We start from the raw sequence: 18687 nt of genomic DNA, 5'->3' as shown, positions 1-18687 counted from the left end.
AAAGAAAAAAGCCAATTCTACAATATCTATTCCAGAAAAGAGAAGAGGAAGGATCCCTGACATATTTTATGAGTCTACCATTATCCTGATGCTAAAGCCAGACAGACATTACAAGAAAAAAAAAATTAGTGACCAGTATTTCTCCTGAACATAGCCACAACCATCCTTAACAGACTATTTGCAAATCAAGTCTAGAAATATTTTGGAAAAAAAAGTACATCATGGCTAAGTAGAGTTTAATTCAAGAATGCAAGTTTGGTCCAATGTACAAAAAAATTTTGGTATAATTCAACATACCAATAGCCTAAAAAGAATAACTATAGATGGGGGAAAATTATTTGACAAAAATTCCACATCAATTTAGAATAAAAACTCAGCAACTAGGAATAAAGGGCAGCTTCCTCAAATTGTTGAAGGACATCTATAGAACATCTAAAGTTAGCATATTTAATGGTGAAAGACTAAATGTGTGCCGCAAGATTGGGAAATGTTAAAGATGTCTGTTCTGCTCTTCCTAGTGAATATTGTACTGGTGATCTTAGCCAGTGCAGTAGGGAAAACAAAATAAGGTGGGGGGTGGGGTCGAGTGGGGGGGTGGAGCATATAGTCAGGAAAGGAAAATAAAATTGTCTTTATTTGCAGATAACATGGTCTTCTACACAGAAGATTTCAAAGACTACAAAAAAATCTACTAGACCCCATAAATGGGTTTCACAAAATATCTAAAAAAATGAGGAGATATACTGTATTTACAGATAGAAAGATTCAATATTGACTGTTAAGATATCAGTTTTCCTCAAATTGATCTATATATTTATTGCAATCACCCACAAAAATCTCAGCAGACATTTGTGTAGAATTCGACAATGTGATTCAAAAATGTACATGGAAATGCAAAAGACCTAGAATAAACAAGACATCTTTGGAAAGAAAGAAGACTCATATTACGTGATTTCAAGGCTTATTATAAAGCTAGAGTAATCAAGTATATAGTATTGGCATAAGAATAGACAGGTCAATGAAACAATATAGTCTAGAAGTCAAACCACACGTATGAATAACAGACTTTTAGCAAAGTTCTCAAGGTAACTCAATGGACAGAAGGTAGTCTTCAACAAACAATGCTGGAACATTTGGAAATCCATATGCAAAAACAAAGCAATACAAAAAACTCTTGATTCCTAGCTCATACTCATACTATATCTAAAAATCAACGTGAAAAAGGTCATGCGCATAAATGTAAACGTGGAAACTATAAAGTTCTAGAAGAAAACAAAGTAATTGTGACTTTCATTATGCGAAGATTTTTCAAAGACAAAAACCCCACAAAACATGACATTAAAAGCTGAGAGTTCATTATAATAACATCTATTTTTCTAAATACAGTGTTAAGAAAATGCCTAGTTATACTACCCCAGTCATTAAGTTTAGACCACCTTCAGTGGACTTGGAAAGGGATCAGAACATACTGTTTTAAATTGTGAGTCTGTACTGTTCCATTCATACTTTTCATAAAATCCTTAATATTTCACTAGTATTTCATCTTACACTGAAAATAATGTTCCCCAACCACGTTAGCAGAATTACTAAATTATTTTGCTTATAGTATGCTTAAACAAACTTCAAATTTTCAACACTAATATTACTAAAACAGTAAAAACAATAGATGAACAAAGTCTGTTCTTATGTTGATTCCTTAGCTTTAATATTTTTCCATTTCAATGGCTATAAAAATTCAACCAAATTAAAAATAGTTACATTAATAAGCTAAAAATGCCAACAGGATAAGTATTCAAGGAGATATAGTCGGAAGATCGGTGAAAGCTCAACTTCCCCTTCTTTTATATATTTATTTATTTATTGGAGTATAATTGCTTTACAGTGTTGGGTTAGTTTCTGCTGTACAACAAAGTGAATCAGCTATATGTATACATATATCCCTATATCCCCTCCCCCTTGAGCTTCCCTCCCACCCTCCCTATCCCACCCCTCTAGGTGGTCACAAAGCAACAAGTTGATCTCCCTGTACTATGCAGCAGCTTCCCACTAGTCATCCATTTTACATTTGGTAGTGTATATATGTCAATGCTACTCTCTCGCTTCGTCCCAGCTTCCCCTTCCTCCCCTGTGTCCTCAAGTCCATTCTCTACGTCTGCATCTTTATTCCTGCCCTGCCACTAGGTTCATCGGTACCGGTTTTGTTTTGTTTTTCTTAGATTCCATATATGCGTGTTAGCATACGGTATTTGTTTTTCTCTTTCTGACTTACTTCACTCTGTATGACAGACTCTAGGTCCATCCACCTCATTACAAGTAACTCAGTTTCATTCCGTTTTATGGCTGAGTAATATTCCATTGTATATATGTATCACATCTTCTTCATCCATTCATTTGTTGATGTACATTTAGGTTGCTTCCATGTCCTGGCTATTGTGAATAGTGCTGCAGTGAACATTGTGGTAGATGTCTCTTTTTGAATTATGGTTTTCTCTGGGTATATGCCCAGTAGTGGGATCATATGGTAGTTCTATTTTTAGTTTTTTAAGGAACCTCCATACTGTTTTCCATAGTGGCTGTATCAATTTACATTCCCACCAACAGTGCAGGAGGGTTCCCTTTTCTCCACACCCTCTCCAACATTTATTGTTTCTAGATTTCTTGATGATGGCCATTCTGACCAGTGTGAGGTGATACCTCATTATGGTTTTGATGTTCATTTCTCTAATGATTAGTGATGTTGAGCATCTTTTCATGTGTTTGTTGGTAATCTGTATATCTACTTTGGAGAAGTGTCTATTTAGGTCTTCCACCCATTTTTGGATTGGGTTGTTTGTTTTTTTGATATTGAGCTGCATGACCTGCTTGTATATTTTGGAGATTAATCCTTTGTCAGTTGCTTCATTTGCAAATATTTTCTCGCATTCTGAGGGTTGTCTTTTTGTCTTGTTTATTGTTTCCTTTGCTGTGCAACAGCTTAAGATCCCACATGCCTCATGGCCAAAAAACATAAAACAGAAGCAATATTGTAACGAATTCAATAAAAGACTTTAAAATTGGCCATTAAAAAAAACTTTAAAAAAATGATCAATGTAAGAAAATATGTCAAGGGTTCATCTGCAAAGGTGACTTAGAAAGAGAATTTTGTGGGTAGAAAAAAGAGGAAGTTAAGGATTCTACATTTTAATGGCTTGTGCTCTAACTGGACTACAGAGATTTTGATACATTTCTGCGCTAGAGAAATACTGTATTTCTGACTTGGTGAGGAGACTGAAAATTTACAAAATTCTCTAGGAAATCATTGTTACTGTCCAGGAGCTAGTTTTGCAAATCTGGAGCTGTGGGGGATCTCAGGTAATCCTTGAGATGGTTATCTGAGGTCATTTCCAGTCTCCTAATGGACTGCACTTCTTTCTCACCACGAGGAGCTTCATCATCTTGTTGGTAATAGGCAGCACACCCATCATGGCCTATCTCTTTACCAATGCATGCTATTGTCATCACACCCTCCTCTCAGAATCTTTTCACCAGACCAAATAAGAGAGCATCTTTATAGAAAGGCTGATACCAATATTTTAAAACCAGAAGGCTGCTTTGAAAGTCAGCACACACTTTCCATCGTCAAAAGAAAACAAACAAACAAAAATTGTCTTTAATTCCTTTCCTTTATACCTAAAAGAAAATCAAGATACCAAAAATAAAGCAAAACAGAAACAAAGAGTAACTTAGTTTCCATTCATCAGAAATCATAATTCAAACCCAAATATTCTGATGCCAGAATCTACACTCTTGACCACTGTGTTATGCTGCCCCTCTTGCCTCACTCTCCATTGTAGACTATGTTTTGAACTAGTTCATGATTCGTGATGCCTGCGCAAAGGTGCTCCTTCTGTTTATTTATTTATTTATTTTTAAGTGGTTCTTGTTTACGTGTTTAATCTTTTTTTTTGCAATAAACCATACTCACTTATTATTAAAATTCTTTAAAGGATTTAGAATCTCTGGTTTTGAAAACTTCTACAGCATTGCAAAGCAAATCTCCACAAACTTAGATACAGGAATTAAAGATTGTTAGTCAACAAAAAAGAACATTATTCTCACATGAAGCTTCGGATAACTAGCCATTAACAAGGCAGACAATTTTAAAATCATTTTTCCCTTGTAACTGAATATTTTATAATATATAAACAAATGTTTGAATTGTATATAAATCTTGAAGCCAGTTTTTGTTTTTTTATATGACCTCTGCAAGTTACAGGAAATGTTTGAGAAAACAATAAAATGCCATTGTGTATATTTACTTTGAAAATTAAATTCAGACTTACATGATGTGTATAAAAAGTTAAATCTTTTCTAAAAAATTGTTCTATAAGAATCATCAGCTCTAGATGATTTATTCCAATGTTGTCAGTCCATAAAATACTATTAATAGCTCCAGTAACAGTTGCATCAACAGCAAAATAATTCTTAAAATGCTCCTTCTATTTAGCCAAGATTTATTATTTAAAAAAAACTCCTTTAAAACCACTATTTTAATTGATTTAAAGATTTAATCTTAATTCTTAAGTTTTGGTGTTCAGAGCGGACCTCTCCTAGGTCCTGGAAATGAGATAGCTTGTTGACAAACGTGGAAATCAAGTAGGATTTTTAAAAGAGCTCAGAGAATTGGTATCTGAAGAACATTGGGGAAGCCATTGATACTACACATTCAGTGAACTCCCTAAGCCCTGGCCCTCTAAGATTGAAGCATCTAGAAATATAGTCCCTTAGGAGGTGTGTACTGATTGATGATACTCTCTCTTTGTTGCAGGTGGTACCAACAGACACTGGCTCCAGATTTTGTTGAGATGATCAAGAGGAAATCTAATCTAACGCCTCATATTGCTTTGGGATTCCTTATCTAAGGAGATCCTTGGAGAGCTCCCAGGTATAGCTGTCTGAAGGGTGTCACATCATCCACAATTATACCTGCCAGAGGTAGGTCAAGCCAATCTTTGGAGGAGCCACGTGGTCATATAATGGCAAAACATGACCATGAACATATTGTAAGGCTCTTATACTATATATGAAGTTGTATATTACTTGTAGGTAGATTGGGGTAAGCTAAAGGTATATAGTACAAATGCTAAATAAACCACTAAAACAACAACACAGTTATAGCTAATAATCCAAAACAGGTTAAAAAGGAGTCAAAACAAACATTCAGTTGATCCAACAGAAGGCAGAAAAAAGAGAAAGAACAGATAGGACAAATAGAAAATAAAATGGAGATGATAGACTTAATCTAACAATGTAAATTATCACATTACATATAAGTCCAAACACACCAATTAAAGGAAGAGGTTGTCGTATTGGCTAAAACAGCACAGCCCAACTATGTACTGCCTACAAAAAGCATGCTTTAAATATAAAGACCCAAATAGGCTGTTTTTTTCCTGTACAAATGTTTGTTTTAAAATTTTTATTTTATATTGGACTATAGTTGATTTACAATGTTGTGTTAATTTCAGGTGTACAGCAAAGTGATTCTTTTATACATATACATATATCTATCCTTTTTCAAATTCTTTTCCCCTTTAGGTTATTACAGAATATTGAGCAGAGTTCCCTGTGCTATACAGTAGGTTCTTGTTGGTTATCTATTTTAAATATAGTTGTGTATATATGTTAATCCCAAACTCCCAATTTATTCCTCCCCACCATCTCTCCCCTTTGGTAACCATACGTTTCTTTTCTAAGCCTGTGAGTTTCTTTTTGTTTTGTAAATAAGTTCATTTGTATCTTTTTTTAGATTCCACATATAAGTGATATCATATGTTATTTGCCTTTCTCTGTCTGACATACTTCACCTAGTATGATAATCTCCAGGTCCATCCATGTTGCTGAAAATGGCATTATTTCATTCTTTTTAATGACTGAGTAATATTCCATTGTATATATGTACCACATCTTCTTTATCCGTTCATCTATCAATGGACATTAGGTTACTTCCATGTCTTGGCTATTGTAAACAGTGCTGCAATGAACATTGGGGTGCACGTATCCTTTTGAACCATGGTTTTCTCCAGATATATGCCCAGGAGTGGGATTGCTGGATCATATGGTAGCTCTATTTTTAGTTTTTTAAGGAAGCTCCATACTGTTCTCCAGAGTGACTGTATCAATTTACATTCCCACCAACAGTGCAAGAGGGTTCCCTTTTCTCCATACCTTCTCCAGCATTTATTATTTGTAGACTTTTTGATGATGGCCATTCTGAATGGTGTGAGGTGATATCTCACTGTAGTTTTGAATTGCATTTCTCTAATAATTAGCAGCATTGAGCGTTGTTTCATGTGCTTCTTGGCCATCTGTATTTCTTCTTTGCAGAAATGTGTATTTAGGTCTTCTGCCCATTTTTTGATTGGGTTGTTTGTTTTTTTTGATATTGAGCCGAATGAGCACTTTGTAAATTTTGGAGATTAATCCCTTGTTGGTCCCATCATTTGCAAGTATTTTCTCACATTATGTGGGTTGTCTCTTTGTTTTGTTTATGGTTTCCTTTGCTGTCCAAAAGCTTTTGAGTTTAATTAGGTCCCATTTGTTTATTTTTGTTTTTATTCCAATTACTCTAGGAGATGGATTGAAAAAGATACTCCTCTGATTTATGTCAGAGAGTGTTCTGCCTATGTTTTCCTCTAAGAGTTTTATAGTATCCCGTCTTAAATTTAGGTCTTTAATCCATTTTGAGTCCATTTCTGTGTACAGTGTTAGAGAATGTTCTAATTTCATTCTTTTACAAGTAGCTGTCCAGTTTTCCCAGCACCATTTATTGAAGAGACTGTCATTTCTCCATTGTCTAGTCTGCCTCCTTTGTCATAGATTAATTGGCAGTAGGTGCGTGGGCTTATTTTGGGGGTTTCTATCCTGTTCCATTGGTCTATATTTCTATTTTTGTGCCAGTACCATACTATTTTAATAACTATAGCTTTGTAGTAGAGTCTGAAGTCAGGGAGCCTGATTCCTCCAGCTCCATTTTTCTTTCTCAAGATTGCTTTGGCTATTTGGGGTCTTTTGCGTCTCCATACAAATTAAAAATTTTTTTGTTCTACTGTGAAAAATGCCATTGGTAATTTGATAGGGATTGCATTGAATCTGTAGACTGCCTTGGGTAGTATAGTCATTTTAACAATATTGATTCTTCCAATTCAAGAACATGGTATATCTTTCCATTTCTTTGTGTCATCTTCAATTTATTTCATCAGTGTCTTATAGTTTTTGGAGTACAGGTCTTCTGCCTCCTTTGGTATGTCTTTTATCCCTAGGTATTTTCTGCACTGGGTCTGCATTGCTGCAGTTGGGCTTTCTCTAGTTGCAGGGAGCGGGGGCTACTCTTCATTGTGGTGTGGGGGGCTTCTCATTGTGGTGGCTTCTTTTGTTGTGGAGTGCGGGCTTCAGTAGTTGTGGCACGTGGGCTCAGTAGCTGTGGCTTGTGGACTCTAGAGCGCAGGCTCAGTAGTTGTGGCGCACAGGCTTAGTTGCTCTGCAGCATGTGGGATCTTCCTGGACCAGGGCTCAAACCTGTGTCCCCTGCATTGGCAGGCGGATTCTTAACCACTGCACCACCACGGAACCCACTGTTACCTTTTTGTTTCACTATTTTGAAGTGGGCATTATGCACAACTATTACCAGTCTTATTTATGTGCCTATTGATGTGGCAATACGTAGTCTTTGTGCATGCTGCTAGACACTACTTTTCCAAGTGAAACTCTGTTGTGTAATTTTTACATTTATAATTTTAATGTGATGATCACATTAAGGATTATATTAAGATGTAAATTTAGAACCTAATAAAATGAAGCATTTAGAAATTTGATGTTCTACACTTAACCTAGAGAGAGAAGAATGCTTATTCCCTTGTGAAAAATCTAAATTCCATCCTAACCTTCTGTGGTACATTAACTCCATGCTCTGAGGCACACTCTGTGGTGTCTAAGACACTCATAAACAGGTCAGGGTGTGTGTGGTGTGTGTCTGTGTCTGTGTGTGTGTCTGTATGCACACGCATGTGTTGTTTGGTGGGGTAGGGTGTGTCATGATTAGTGACGATGAAAACGTTCCAATTCTTTCCCACTAGCTGGGTTATTTTTCCTCCCTTACCACTCATTCCCCAGCCTTTCCCCACTCTTGTCCTTATTCTTCTGTAGATGCTGTATGACTGCCCCATGAATCTTCCCATCACTGAAGGCTGTATGATCCCTTTGCCCTGCAATGACATCATCAAGTCAAGCATTGTAGAATGGGGCTTCCTTCCATAAGATATCTACTCAGCAGGGAGAATTCATAGAGTTTAAAGGTTTTTTTGAGACCAATGAATCCCATAGACTCAGGCAATCCTTAATTTGTTCCTTGGTCTTGCCATACCTGTCTGATGATCCATCTTAGCATAACTCTCAAACAACTGATACCTTCAAGCTCATCCAGTTCTGTGTACACTAGATGGGCCTAGTTTCTCTAGCATTCAAAAAACACTGTTTTCTGGAAAACAGTGTCATTTCCAAACACTTTCAGAGTGGGGCTATCTTCTGCAGGATGGGTGATCGTGATTCAGGACATGCATCAATTTTTATGTCTCTCAGTTTGAATTCAGCTCACTTCCACTGGCTGGAGAGTGAGCTGAGTGCTACCTGGAGATGTGAGGAGATTTCTTTCCCAAGCCTGATAAAACTGTGTTCTCCTTCAATCATCAGGTTTGATAAGACCTGAACCCTCCTCTACTTTCCTCCTGTCTCCCACTTACTATAAAACAGCCAGGCATTCTGTGCTTCCTGCTGCTCCAGAGCCTTTTGCATGGAGAGAGGAAAGGAGAGTTAGTGGTCCATTGTACATTTTAAGGAAGATATGAGAAGTGGAGAGCAATTCTTATTCTCCCAGCCTACATCAGGAATGTAAGGGGGTCTGGAGGGCAGGTGGAAGCTATTCTACACCAAAATATTCGGGGTCACGGAGAATTCTTCCTTACCTTTCTAAACTTAGGACTCTCAAACTCCAGTTCCATTTTGGGGACATGAGAAGTTTGTTGCTTACTATTCCTGGAGGTTCAGTGGAAAATTCTGGCCCTTTGATGCCTGTGTAACCCCAGCCATTCCAACCATGGCAGTATACAGTTCAAAATAATGATGGAACAGGGGGAGGGCTAAGTCCAGCTTCTGGGCATGGTATTTATGGGTTTTATCATTTTTCAAAGCTTCTGAATATATTTTTTTGGTTTTATAAGGGTGTATTATAATAAGTATTAAGCAGGATATCTTCAGAGAGATAAATGGAGCAACTTGAGATGGCAGTAGGTGCCATGCCACCATCACTGGCCCTTCCTAACCCTCATCAGCTTTAAGAAGTCAAAGCCAGCTCTCAATAAGAGATAACTGGCCTCTTTTTTTCTCCAAGCTCTAGATCTTCGGATACTCTAAACTTCTCACAAGTGCAGCGAGACAAAGGACATTATTCTCCTTTTAGAAGAAACAAATATATTTGAGATCATGAGAAACTGAGCACATCCTCTTCAGTAATGAGAAAGCCAGTTAATTTTCTCTAATTGTATGGAAACATTTGAGAGAAGTCTTGCTGGCAACAGGGAGGGAATAGAGGAGGAGTTTACGATTGACCAGAAGAAACACCCACCCCCAGAGACAGATCCTGGGGCAGGTATGAGGATGGTCTGTTAGACCTGGCATCCTTGGTCCAGGCTCCCTGATCAGCTTCAAACACAGTAGCTCATTCTGGAAGCTCACAATTTTCATGAGTTTTATTATTCTGACTGTGACCTGCCTATTGTTTAGAGCATTTAGCAACTTAAGAGTCTACTTGTAGGTATCAAGATGTGTTCCTTAGCCCTTTCATTTCCACAGGGATGTAGGGATCTTTGTAATCACAGGAAAATATGTCTTTGAACTCAGCCTGGGCCTTGAGTTCCTCAGGCAGACTTCCTTTCCTTGATTAATTCTGTACATAATCCCATTTTTTCTTTAGGATCTAGCCAGTGACTGACTTGTTCTTCTGAGTTTCAATATCCCCTTTACCCATAGAGGCAGTTCTGACTTCTAGTGGATCTGAGCTCTGCAAAGAAGTTGACAGTGTCTTGGTTTTGTGCCATGAATCTATGTTCTATCCAGTGGATGAAACCACTGGAGCACATACTTATTCCTGTTTTCCAAGTACTGTTTGGTGGATCCTATGATAGGTAGTAGGATGACTTGTTCCCAGGAGTCTCTGCAATAGGCTGTCCTGAGCAGACTCTCCTCCTTGCGGTCTCCAGTCTGCATTCCCTTTTTGCTCTTCTCCAGCTAAGGGTTTCCTAGGATACTTAGGACCTTTTCTCTATTAAGTTGGTGATAGATTCTTGTCCTGTTTGCTCCCCTCCCCAGCCTGAGCCTATGAGCAAAATTTTAGGGGGATGACCTCATGGCCATCTGGCCCTCTTCACCCACAGGTAAGCATGCAGAAAACTGATTTTTTCTTCTCCTTGATCTGCTTGAATGTTTCCTCCAAGGGGCTTTGCAGCTTCAGCTATTTAGTCAGCCTTTTAAATATAGATGACTGAAGAGGGAAAGGTATCTTCAGAAGTGTGGGGTCAGGTAAGGAGATATGGTACAGAGGCAAAGGGGCCTAGTTGTGAAATAGGGTCCAGGATCTGAGTGTTCTCTAGGGGTACAAAGGAAAAGGGAAGAGACGGTGTGAAAGAAAGTCCATGGATATTGTTGCATTCAGCGTTTAATGGAGCTCTGATGGAAGTAGGCCACCCAGTGTTGATGGTGAAAACAAGGAAACTGAGAAGGTGGTTCAGTCCAGTGGGAAGTTGGAGGCCAGAGTGTGTGACGACTTAGTGAATCCCAAAGGTGGTAGAGTCAAAACATCATTTCCCCCAGCTTCTCCCATAACAGAATATTTGCTTCTGTGGTTGCTCTGTTACACTCCTCAGAGCAGGATCTTGCTCTGACTGCTCTAGAAAGCCGCATCAAAAGAGAGCTTGTGCAGGCGCCTGTAAGAGACCAGAGGTAAAAATAGCATCCAGGAGCAGAATGGGGACAAGCTGGCCTAGCAGGCCTGGCAAAGGTCACGTGTCTCCACATTCCTGTTCTCTCATTCCTATATCACTTAACCCAAGGCTTCCTTTCACTTTCCATTCTCTATGTGTCCCCTTTTTGTGCCATCCCCAGACTGCTATGGGGCCCTGGAATTGCAAGAAGCAAGCCAGGAAGAGGGATATGTGGAAAAATAAGAGATTAATCATTTCCAAAGAGAAAACTGGTGCCTTTAAGGGAAGCTCTCAAGTTAGGAAAATAGCCTATTGGTTGAAAGAAGGAGCAAGGGATCTTATAGGAGGCTTTGTAGAATGTTCAACTGAGAAAAGACTATTTCAAAATTTACCCTAAGAGCCCCAGGAATTAAGACTTAAGGTCAAAAGGTCAGTGAGAAAATCATAAGGCTGATATAGGTCCAATGCTGTCATTTACAAAGTGCTTCCATGCACATTGTTCCCAACTGATTATCACAACATTGCTGTGCTCTTGGCAAGCCAGATGCTCTCTCAAAGGATGAGTCTGAATATTAGGGAAGATAACAACTTGTACAAAGTCAGGCCCCAAAATATTGCCTCCAAAACAACCTATATTGCTTCTACTATCTCACATCACCACCCCACCCCATGGACACGACCCACTGCCCAGCTCCACCAGTTTAAATTCTTGTGGAGGAGAGAGAAGGGATTAGAAGTGTCCCCAATTCTGATTTACTTCCAATGAGCTCTCCTCAGAGGGCTATGTTTTTTGAGGATTGGCTTTAGGAAGTGACATCCCAACGGTTGTGGACCTGAGACCATTTGCTCCACAATGAAAGGAGCAAAAAGGGTATCAATGGGAGAGGCCTGGGTTGAACAGCAAAACCTTAGCTCTTAAAGTTCCCACTTTCTCTTCCTGCCACTGAGTTGATGCTGAAAAATAAGACAAGAAAAAAAATGAGAAGTGGGACTCATTTCTTATACTCCTTATTCTAAGCAAGCAGCAGACATTCATTAATGAGTAAAGTGACACTCTATATTGATAAAGTTGAGTCCTGTATTGTTTCCATGTTATTTATTTGTAAAGTAGATATGTTTTCTACTGATTCTCCTTTGTCAAAGAAGAATGACAAAGAATTGTTTGAGAAGAATCTTTCTCAAAGAATGGGCTTACTGCCTTTGGTCCTCAATTGGTATTTCAGATAGTAGTCCTCTACTGTAAAGGGGCACAGAAACTCACATTTTCTGGAACATGTTTGCTCCATTCTGTAGGATTCTACTCCATGAGTAGAATCTGTATCAGAGGCTTTCAGAGGCTCAACATTGCTCTCTGGGTCAGCCCAAACACAAGAGAGAGGCTTGGCCAGGTAACACTACAATGGGAAGGCAGCTGCTGAACAAGCATTGAAGGCCTCTTCTCTTCAGGTGCCCTGAACTCTCTTTATGAACCAATCCATGACCCATGAATCACAGTGTTTGGATTTTAACCTGGAAGTCTTTTTTTTTTTTTTTTGCGGTACGTGGGCCTCTCACTGTTGTGGCCTCTCCCGTTGCAGAGCACAGGCTCCGGACGCGCAGGCTCAGCGGCCATGGCTCATGGGCCCAGCCGCTCCCCCGCATGTGGGATCTTCCCGGACCGGGGCACGAACCCGCGTCCCCTGCATCGGCAGGCGGACTCTCAACCACTGCGCCACCAGGGAAGCCCCTAACCTGGAACTCTTTACCACATCTAGGTAGAGGGTCTGTGAACTTTGGATAGAAACCCTAGTCTCCACTATACCCCTTGTCCACCCAACCAGTTTTCCTAGTCAAATGATGTGCTAATCTCTCCTGAGAATTCCCATTCCTGTTATCTCTCCATTCCAATAGTTGATTTAGAATAGTGGCAGTAGGAAAAGGAAAAATAAGTCAAGTCAGTCTCTTTTGTGGGCTGAGTCTAGAGTTCCCTTACCTGATTAATGTCTCTGTTTTTTTCAAACATTGGTAATTATGCACACCACTGGGTGCAGTAACAAGACAAAAAGGTGACCCCAACTTTGTACAAAAGTAAAAGATGGAACCAAGGTCCCAGGACTCACTAAAATGCAGAAACAACCAGCCAAAGTTCTCCATCATCTAAAATGCACTACTACCTCAGGAAACTGAGCACAGAGACTACCCACTCCAGTCTGGAGTTCCAGACCTGCATCACAGAGCTATGGAACAGTCACAAAGGGTTCTGGAATGTGGAGGAGGGGAAATGAGGAAGATGAACCCAATCCCCATCCCCTACTATCTAACCTAGCAGATCCCATCATGGCCCCTATATCTCTCCTGGTTTTTCCATTTTCTACCAACAACTTTTCAGCATATTTTATATATATATGAACTAATTACTTTTGTTAGGCACACTTTTATGCCTTTCATGTGTATTTACTCATTTAATTCTCATTATAATCCTATTGTTTAAATACTATTACTGTCCCCATGTTAACTATAAGGAAACTAGGGAACATAGAATTTGTTATTTGCTAAGGTTACACTGATAGCAAATAGCAGGGCCAGCATCCAAGCTGGGAACTCCAGCTCCAGTCACATTCTTTACCACCAAACTGTGTTGTGTAAAATATCATGGCAGTCTGGATCAACAGTCCAAATCAATGCAGTCAGACTTACCTCCATTTAGCACTTTGCACAGGATTTCAAACATACTCTTAATTGATATCCTTTCACCTGTGGCTCAGAACACTGTTCGAAGGTGTGAGACTCTGAGAGGAGGGACTTGCCTAGGGTCACAAATGTTAAAGAGCAGAGACAGATTTGAGCCCATGGCAGATTAGGGTACATTATTTTCTTCTGCATTTCTCAGAAGACAGGAGGAAACTTAGGCCAGCAGAGGTTAAATGAGTAACACTGTCCTGTCTCTAGCTGGTCCAGCTTGGCACTCTACATGTGATTGTTGCTAAACTTGTATAAAGTCCTAGTTAGTCCTTGTCACTGTATTGAATATTTAGGTGAAACTTGACTCTTCAGACTCCTTGGGGGAGTCTGGGTTCTTGACAGCACTCATGCAGGTGATAGGAGGTTTTCTTACAGTCCAGGCAGATGCTATAGGAGGATAAGAGAATTAGGGAGATGAGTGAGGCAGAGGGTGAGCAGGACAGAGGCTCTCTGGGAATTAGGGGATCTGGTAGGAGTGACTAGTGGACACGTTACCTGTCCTTACAGCTCGCAGTAACTTTTGGGGAAGAGTGAACAGCATCCACTTAGTGCTATAGTCTTAAGGGTTTCCATCAGCACAACTGGGTTCAAATCGTAGCTCTGCAAGTCACTGAATGTGCACCCTGAATAGATCATTCCATCTCTCAGGGTCCTGCTTTCTTTGTTTGTAAAATAGTGTTGATAGTATGACTGCTCACCAAAATGACAGTTTCATTAAGTAAGGTCGTCTATTATTTACCTTATAGGTTGCATAAAAGTTGCCGTCAATACATTTTATTTCTCTTCCCTACATCCTGTCTTTGTTGAACTCGTCCCTTGGTACTGATCTAGGGTAAGTATCAGTGAGATATTACTTCTTTGCAAAAGAGAAATGAAATGAAAAATAGTGGGTTTTTTCCTAAGACCACTGCATGACTGAAGAAAAGCTGTACATATGTAATATATACAACTGGATGAGTTTGGAGATAACAGTGATGCTTTCTTTGAATGTCTTCTTAGCGTTGGGTGGTTTTATTAATCTTGCATGACTGGCAACAAGGCCTAACTTAGATATATTCAACAGAGAGAAAAGAACATTGGATATACAGGCAAAATGACTGTGAAGGAGAATAAAGATGTATTATGTACTGATGAGCAAGGATAAGAATGACAGGAAATTCATCAGTGGAAGTAATGCAAGTCAGAAGACAGCGGAGTAACTTCTTTACAGTACTGAAAAAAAAGAAAAAAGAATAACTGGCCATCTAGAATTCTTGGTGCATCAGAAATACATTTTAAAAACAAAGGTGAAATGAAGATGTCTTCAGACCTACAAAAGCTGAAAGAAAATTTATCACCAACAGACATGCACTACAAGAGAGCTTAAAGAAAGCCCTGCAGTCGCAAGGAAAATAGAGGAGATGCAATCTGGATCTATAGGAGAAAAGAAAAGCATATAGATAAATATAAGACTTTTCCCCTTTATTTAAAAATCTCTTCAGAAGATAATTGACCTTTTAAGGCAAAAATAATAACAATGTAGTGAGGGTTTTCTAGCATATGTGTAAGTAATATGTATAACTTAATGTGTCTGCATAAGAGTGATACAAAGGCAAGGAGAAGATAAACGGAAGTATATTCTTGTGTGCTTCTTAAAGTGTACCTAAAGTGGTACAATAGTTCCTGAATATAGTTTAAAATAAGTTAAAGATGTATGCTATAAATGTCTGGTTAAGAATACAAGAGCAAAACAGAATCATAAAAGAAGTACTTGATTATTCCAAAAAAGACTGAATAAGAGAAAAAAAATAGATTGACCAAAAAGAATGAATAGTAAGTTGATAGATTTAAACACAAACATATCATTAATAGTATTAAATATAAATGATCCAAATGACCCAATTAAAAGCCAGAGATTTTCAAATTGGATAAAAAAACAATGCCCAACTATATGTTGTCTATAAGAAATTCATAAAGACCAGATTGATTAAAAATAACAGAATGAAAAAATATACCATGTGAACACTAATCCAAAGAAGGAGTAACTATACCAGGCAAATCAGATTTCAGAGCATAGAATATAACCAAGGATAAAAAGGGTCATTTCATAATGATAAACAGGCCAATTTATTAAGGAAATGAAATAATACTAAATTTTTATGCACCAAATAACAGACCTTCCAAATGCATGATGCAAAACTGATAGACCTGCAAGGAGAAATAGACAAATCCACAATTAAAAATATTTTAATAGCAATCTCTCAGTAATTGGTAGAACACGTAAAAAGAAGTTCTTTGAGAATATTGTAGAACTAAAAACACTCAACTATTTTGACCTAGTTGACAGTTATAGGACACTCCACCAAACATTTTTCTTACGTGTGCATGGAACATTTACAAAGACAAATCACATTGTAAGCCATAACATTGAGAGACATAACCTTAGTTTATACTCTGATTAGCATGAACCTACTGAAAAAAGTCAAGAGGCAAAGGAAGAAATCTAAATAGGTACTAAAATGATTATATTAAGTAATGATTGTTAACTTTCTGGATAGTGGTATTGTGGTTGAATTTTTTAAAATCCCTCTATATTTTTTAGAGATATATAGTGAAATATTTATGGTTGGAAAGGTACTGTATCTTCATTTGCTAGTATTTTGCCCTGACAAGAACCGTAACTATAGGGTTGAATAGAAGTGGTGAGAGCAGACATCCATATCTTGTTCCAGATCTTAGGGGAAAAACTTTCATTCTTTCACCATTAAGCATTGTGCTTGCTGTCGTGTATTCCTAGAAGACCTTTAGCAGGTTGAGGAAGATCTATTTCTAGTGTGTTGAGCATTCTTATCATGAAAAGGAGATGAATTTTTAAAATGCTTTTTCTACATCAATTGATATGATCATTTGATTCTTACCATTTATTCTATAAATATCATGTATTACATTGATTTTCATATGTTGAGATAACCTTGCATTCCTGGGTTAAATCCCACTTCATCATAGTGTATAAACCTATTTTATATGTTGCAGGATTCAGTTTGTTACTATTTTCTTGAGGTTTTTGCAATATTCATAAGATATATTGATATATTTCCTTTCATTGTGGTGTCTTTATCTGGTTTTGGTATCAGGGTACTACTGGCCTTATATTTACAGTGGATTAGGAAATGTTCCCTCCTATTTTACTTTTAGAAGAATTTGAGAAGGATTGGTGTTCATGCTTTCAACATTTGGTAGAATTCACCAGTGAAGCGTCTGGGCCTAGACTATTCTATGTGGATTTTTAAGAATTAGTAATTCAATCTTTTACTTGTTATAATTCTATTCAAATTTTCTATTTATTCTTCAGTCAGTTTCCATAGTTTGAGTGTTTCTGAGAATTTTTTCTGTTTCATCTAGGTTATCTAATTTGTTGGCATAGGTTATTCATAGTATTCTCTTAAAGCCATTTTTATTTCTGTTCAGTCAGTGGTAATAGTCCCACCTTCATTCCTAATTTTAGTAATTTGAGTCCTTTTTTTAATCAGCCTAATTAAAAGTTTCTCAGTTTTATTGATCTTTTTAAGAATGAACTTTTGGTTTCATTGACTTTGTTTAATGTTTTTCTGTTCTCTATTTCTTCTGAATTCTTTATTATATCCTATGATTTTCTTGTTTTGCATTTAATCTGTTCTTTTTCCTCTGCTTTTTAAGGTAGAAGGTTACATTATTGATTTAACATCTATCTTTTTTTAAATATTTTAAAAAATTTTTTATACAGCAGGTTCTTATTAGTCATCCATTTCATACACATCAGTGTACACGTCAATCCTAATCTCCCAATTCATCACACCACCACCACCACCACCCCCGCCGCTTTCCCCCCGTGGTGTCCATATGTTTGTTCTCTACTTCTTTGTCTCAGTTTCTGCCCTGCAAACCAGTTCATCTATACCATTTTTCTAGGTTCCACATATATGCGTTAGTATACGATATTTGTTTTTCTCTTTTTTTTTTTTTTTTTTTTTTGCGGTACGCGGGCCTCTCACTGTTGTGGCCTCTCCCGTTGCGGAGCACAAGCTCCAGACGCGCAGGCTCAGTGGCCATGGCTCCTGGGCCTAGCCGCTCCGCAGCATGTGGGATCTTCCCGGACCGGGGAACGAACCCGTGTCCCCTACATCGGCAGGCAGACTCTCAACCACTGTGCCACCAGGGAAGCCCTCTTTTTTTTTTTTTAACATCTTTATTGGAGTATAATTGCTTTACAATGGTGTGTTAGTTTCTGCTTTATAACAAAGTTAATCAGTTATACATATGTCCCCATATCTCTTCCCTCTTGTGTGTCCCTCCCTCCCACCCTCCCTATCCCACCCCTCGAGGTGGTCACAAAGCACCAAGCTGATCTCCCTGTGCTATGCAGCTGCTTCCCACTAGCTATCTATGTTACCTTTGGTAGTGTATATATGTCCATGCCACTCTTTCACTTTGTCACAGCTTACCCTTCCCCCTCCCCATATCCTCAAGTCCATTCTCTAGTAGGTCTATGTCTTTATTCCCGTCTTGCCCCTAGGTTCTTCATGACCTTTTTTTTTTTCTTTTTTCTTAGATTCCATATATATGTGTTAGCAGACGGTATTTGTTTTTCTCTTTCTGACTTACTTCACTCTGTATGACAGACTCTAGGTCGATCCACCTCACTACAAATAACTCAATTTCGTTTCTCCTTATGGCTGAGTATTATTCCATTGTATATATGTGCCACATCTTCTTTATCCATTCATCTGTTGATGGACACTTAGGTTGCTTCCATGTCCTGGCTATTGTAAATAGAGCTGCAATGAACATTGTGGTACATGACTCTTTTTGAATTATGGTTTTCTCAGGGTATATGCGCAGTAGTGGGATTGCTGCATCATATGGTAGTTCTACTTTTATTCTTTTAAGGAACCTCCATACTGTTCTCCGTAGTGGTTGTATCAATTTATATTCCTGC

General features: G+C 38.3%; 1 protein-coding gene across 1 annotated transcript in view; it reads left to right on the top strand.

Moving 5' to 3' along the window:
- The window catches only part of LOC115801477 (uncharacterized), a 97012-nt gene that overhangs the window by 11099 nt on the left and 67226 nt on the right, over positions 1-18687 (top strand). The window contains exon 6 of the mRNA XM_089909575.1: positions 4808-4974. The gene's annotated coding sequence lies outside the window, so the exon portion shown is untranslated. The remainder of the gene's footprint in view (positions 1-4807; positions 4975-18687) is intronic.

This window comes from Delphinapterus leucas, chromosome 3, assembly GCF_059928025.1.
Source record: "Delphinapterus leucas isolate spDelLeu-1000000601 "Yukka" chromosome 3, BTC_Dleu_Yukka2, whole genome shotgun sequence".
NCBI classification, from domain to species: domain Eukaryota; kingdom Metazoa; phylum Chordata; class Mammalia; order Artiodactyla; family Monodontidae; genus Delphinapterus; species Delphinapterus leucas.
This window is presented reverse-complemented; position numbering and strand designations above follow the sequence as displayed.